General features: G+C 38.2%; 1 pseudogene; it reads right to left on the bottom strand.

The window, feature by feature from the left end:
- Positions 1–228: 228 nt before the first annotated feature.
- On the bottom strand, positions 229–1,223 carry LOC143538881 (uncharacterized; annotated as a pseudogene).
- Between the last annotated feature and the right edge of the window lie 4,548 nt (positions 1,224–5,771).

The raw sequence follows: 5,771 nt of genomic DNA, 5'->3' as shown, positions 1-5,771 counted from the left end.
CAGTATCTTCAGATCAATCAACAGCCATTATGGGAAATCAAATTTTTCATAAACATAATCAAATTGATTAATAATAATCAACAACCTGAAGAACTTACATCGTTGCCTCAGCTCCACCATTAATTAATTATAGTTGTTTTGTTAGGAAGCTGGTTCTCAAGATCCCTAATACAAATTACAAACAAATAATTAGTAAAATCATGCACATTTCCATATATATGATTAATATTACACATAATATTCCAGATCTGAGTCATTAACTGCATGATCTCCCAGCTGTTCATGAAACACTCTAACCAGAAAGCTTGAATCTGTTAATTGCTTGGAAGTTTCTTGATTCATTACTAAGTTTTTTAAACGCGATTTTTCTTTCGTTCTTTCTCTAGCTCTTGCTCTTGCTCTTGCCTCTGCCCTTGATTGCTCCCTTGAAAAACTCTCTTGAGATCCAACTTTGCTTCTTTGTGTCAATTTCTTCCCTTTCCCATCTACACATTTAAGCCTTGACTTCTTCTTTTTGCCATTTTCCACATCTGAATCTCGCTTAATAGTTTCAAGAAACTTCGCGTTAGATTCTTCAGTGAGAGTTGAAGATGAGCGCTGGTTTGTTTGTGCAACCAAGTCCTTAATTGCAGTTAGAGACTTGGTAAGTAGCCAGTCAAGGGTTTTGCTTGCTTTATCAAACCCTAGCAAAATCTTGAAGACAAAAGAACTTTCGTGAGACGTCAATGGACAATCTCACTCTCCGATCCCTAGGGCCTCGAGCTGTGCAGATCTTACTATGTCCATCTCTCTTGGAGCTCGGCATTTTCTTCTTATATGAAGAAATCACTGACTCTAAGAGATCATCATGATCTTCAGAAAACTGCTGCTGAAGAACAAAATCTTGTTCATGTGTGGTAACATCATATGTGACCGGAGGAGGATCATGAGCTGGAGAGCTGTAGGTATGAGAAACAAAATCATTGGTGGTAAATGGGTTGTGGATTTGCTGGTGGTAGTTAAAGTGATCGATATCTTTTTCATAGTCGAAGAAAGAATTTGAAGGAGAGAAGACATTGGTGGATGAGGGGACTTGTGAACAAGGATTTGAGGAAAACATTGTAATTCAAACCAATTATAAGCAAGAAAAAAATCATTAATTTCAGCCTGGCTTTGTGTTAACTAGAATTTTTAAAGCCTCTCCCCTTTTGGTGGTGTTTTGGCTTTGTACTGAACTAGTTCTTTTAGGGCACTAAAATACAGAAAATGTACTTGCTCTTCGCATTTAAAAGCAACAGATAGCAAGTGGAGAAACGGATTCCACTGCTACGGTGTTGTGGCTTTATTGTATTTAACTAATCTATTTTAGGGTCTACACACACATGAAACCGAACACACATGAAAGCAAAAAATGAAAACATTAGGTTTTAGCGTGGTTCGGTCTAAATTGACTTATATCTATGGACTAGGTATTCTTTATTGAACGAAAATGATCATATATACATAAGAACATATATATAGAGAAAAACAACTAAGATTTGTAACATAATGGAAAAGAAATCTCCAACGAGCTATGCTTAGTGTCGACCGTCCCGCACCTATCTCAACTTTTTGACATCAACTAAATTAGGCCAAAACAAAGCCTACGAACCCTGTAATCTCCCACTCGGTGGCCACGAATACTTTTGTCTGCACTCCCAATCAATCTTATAGGCTAAAATGTTAGACTTATATAATAGATCAACTCATTGTTTGTCATTTTGTTTTTTTATGTACTTGGGCCTACGGGCCTTTCCTTGTAATATTTAGGCCATGACTATAAATACCATACGTCAAGTCAAAGCCCTTAGCACTCTAATAGAAAGCAATCCATTTTACACACAGTTTATAATGTTTTCTTGTTCTTCATCTAATTTCTTTAAGGGTTTGAGACCCGAGTGTTGTTGTGTTCCGCACTTTAATGACTGTAGGTTCTCACAACGTGTTCTTGAATCAGTCTTAATTATATGCTAACAGAATTCATATAATCAAAATCTCGGATCTTATTGAGTGTTTGAGTTAATTTCTTTAAATAGAAAGATAAGAGGATAATATATATATATATATATATATATTATATATATATATTATCCTCTTATCTTTCTATTTAAAGAAATTAACTCAAACACTCAATAAGATCCGAGATTTTGATTATATGAATTCTGTTAGCATATAATTAAGACTGATTCAAGAACACGTTGTGAGAACCTACAGTCATTAAAGTGCGGAACACAACAACACTTATATATATATATATATAGGGGAGATTTCAAATGAGAAACCCTTTGAGTTTTAAGAACTCGAAAGAACTCAGTGTATATATATATATATTATCCTCTTATCTTTCTATTTAAAGAAATTAACTCAAACACTCAATAAGATCCGAGATTTTGATTATATGAATTCTGTTAGCATATAATTAAGACTGATTCAAGAACACGTTGTGAGAACCTACAGTCATTAAAGTGCGGAACACAACAACACTTATATATATATATATATATATATATATATATATATATATATATATATATGGGAGATTTCAAATGAGAAACCCTTTGAGTTTTAAGAACTTGAAAGAACTCAGTGTAACGGTTTTTTTTTCGAATTTTTTTTACACATGCGTAATATATGTAAGTTACATACACGTAAAAAAATTACATAATTTTTTACGCATCGAGTCGACTTTTTACACATGTGTAACGGACGTAAAAGTTAGTGTAACTACTTATATTTTTATTCTCTCTTCTGCTTTGACTTTTTTGCCAGATTTAATCTCAACCACATATTCCATTTCATTTAATTAAATGTGTGGCATAGGATTGAGTTCTTAAGTTCTTAAAACTCAACATGGTTCTCAAATATATATATATATATATATATATATATATATATATATGCTAAGTATAAAATGAAAACCCACTTGAGTTGTGAAAACTCTAGAAACCCATTCTCAACAACATGTTTTTAATTAATGTTTAAATCTTGTGGTCCACAATTAAAGTGAATAAAAAATGTAAATATAAATATAACTTTTTCTCTCTCATGAAAACATATATGAAAATTAGTAAAAAAATGTTAAAAAATAACAAAACATTTATTTTTTGATGTTTCGATGTTTTGTATTAAATGTTACAACATATATTACATGTAACAAAAAAAAAACCGATGTTACATAGGGTTTTCGCGGGTTTTCACAACTCAAGTGGGTTTTCATTTTAACCTTACCCTATATATATATTTAGAGAGAGAGAGAGAGAGAGAGAGTTGGTGGGAGTAGTTGTTTTGCAAAAGGTTAAAGTATGCATGGGCATGCCCCACCTTTTACAGGTAAGAGCATCCCATGCATCTATCTATTATTTCGGCATAATGGGCTTTTGTTTATGTAGGTCCCTATTCGGGTGGATCTAACAACGTCTTTGGATCAACCTAACTTAGTGCTAGCGGAAATCACACTAAGCAACCAAGAGGTCTCGGATCTTGAGTTTATTTTCGGTTAAGGAAAGGAAATTGAGTTAGTGAGAGAGAGAGCCGAGAGATGAGAAGAGGAGTTTTTGTCAAAAGGTTTTCTTTTGTATATCACCAACCTTACTTCTCATGGCATGCTTCCTATTTATAGGGAAGCATGCATGAGAAGCAAAACACATCTAATGCCCAATGGGCTTCTTTACAATGGACCGTGGCCCAACTACATACAAAATGACCAATCGGCCCAAATACATAACTGAATCAATGCAAAAGACTAAATATACAAAACGGGGCCTAACAATCTCCCTCTAGTCTTTAGTATTGAAACCCGTCGGTGTCGTATATCAGGCACTCGTCCTCGGTTAGTGGAAGTTCAACAAGTCTACGCACGAACTTGTTGAACGCTTCCACTATCCGGTTGGTATTCTGACGTCCCAAATCCTCGACGGTTCCCAGCGGCTTGTTGTAGAGCTTCTTCACATCTTCAACGTGTAGTCCCATAAGCTCATGCTCATCAAACACTCTGATCTCGTGCATATCACGGCAGTGAATGACAGCCTCGCCGGTTGTGTTATCGAACTCCCAATCTATGAAGTCTCGGAGAGTGTTGGGAAGATAAGGCTCGCCATGATAAATCTCGTGACATTCTTTCGGCGCCTTATATCTCCACATCATGTGAGGCTCTCTGGTAGCCGGGTTTATCTCTCTTGGGTTCTTGTACCTGCGACCCTTATTCGGCTCAAAGTCCTTGTAGTTGACTCTCGATTGTCGCTGTAGATAAGTCGAGACCCAACTTTCCAACGTACTTCCAATTGCACCATGACCCAGAGCTTTCTGAAGATAGTTCAGATCAAGCTAAGGTAGAGTCTTCAGCTCGTGATGACTGAGATAGATGAGGTCCCCGCTGTAGCTTCTGATGGCCTAAACTTTATTCCGCTGATCATACCTTGCATATACGATCAGCGAGTCGTCGTGATATGGATAGTTGAGCACGCAGGCAGACGCACAGCTTGAGACAATGTGCGTATTTCGCTTCTTCTTTGGCGGTTGTTCAATGACAGGATCTGTTGCAGGAGCCTCTGAAGCTTGAGCAGGAGGAGTATCCGAATTAGGCGAGTAGTTAATGTCATCGTCTTGTTCATTTACTGCCTTCTCCGTTTCCGTTCCCTCGATGAATTCCTCAAAGCTCATACCTGCATTGATAAAATCAACGATCACACCTGTATTATCAGTCGGAGAGATGATATCTTTGTACAAGCTGTCAAGTAGTGAATCATCCTCTCTGACTTTGCTGGCTGAACCGGGGTTAGCATGGTCTTGAGCATCGTGTTGAGAGTGTGGAGCTGATTGAGTGTTAGCTCCACCTCCTGCTGCCCCGGCCCCTCCATCTCCACCATCACCGTTGTCACCATCACCATCATCATCATCATCAAAGCTGTCATGAACTTCATCTTCATCGTCATCGTCTTCATCATCATCATCTTCATCACCATCATCTTCTTCATCACCATCATAACCACTAACAACACTGCTAGATTGGCCTCCCTATTGTACTAACCGACCAACAGTCGCCTCTCCTTCTGACACAGCAACCTGTACGCCTCGCATGGTCACAGAAAGACCTGCGGCAGGTTGTGAACCACCAACTTGAGAAGTCTCACCAGACCTTCTCCAAGTTCTAAACACAGCGTCAAGCCTATCCTCCAGACCGTGAAATTCATCTTCTTGAATGCCCATGAGGTCTGAGGCCGCCTGGTATTTGCTCACCATCTCTTCATTAGTCTTAAGTTGTAGCTCATTCAGCGGACTTGCTCTTTGATTCTTTCTTTAATGGCTTCCATATCCGCTCTGAACGTATCGAGAGAGGTGGAGGAAGCAATTTGATTTTCCAAATCAGCAACTCTTGAGTTTGTAGCTTCCTTTTCAACATCCCACCTTCTCGTAGCATCTTCAATCTTCTTGTTTACGCTTGATCTGAGAGCACTAGCACTTGGTAAGTCTCTTTCAAGTGTGGCCAGTCTATCTCCAAGTCTAGTGTGATCAGAATAGCGTTCTCAGAGGCCTCATGATTCATCAACGTTTGTAGATTCTGGATTCGGGTGTGGAAGGTATTGGTCAATAACCGTTGATTTTCAGCAACTTCATCGCTTGCTGCCTTCTATTCTTCCAACACCCGGATCCTTTCCCTCAGATCCGCCTTTTCCTTTTCATCCTCAAGAGCCTTTTGCTTCATATCTTTGATGAGCTTGAGGAGTGCAATCTCTCGTTCCGCCCTTTTGGCGTTT

The sequence above is a fragment of the Bidens hawaiensis genome, unplaced genomic scaffold (genome assembly GCF_021521415.1).
Source record: "Bidens hawaiensis isolate Kalapana, Puna unplaced genomic scaffold, B.hawaiensis_p1.1 tig00011744_1, whole genome shotgun sequence".
Lineage (NCBI taxonomy): Eukaryota > Viridiplantae > Streptophyta > Magnoliopsida > Asterales > Asteraceae > Bidens > Bidens hawaiensis.
This window is presented reverse-complemented; position numbering and strand designations above follow the sequence as displayed.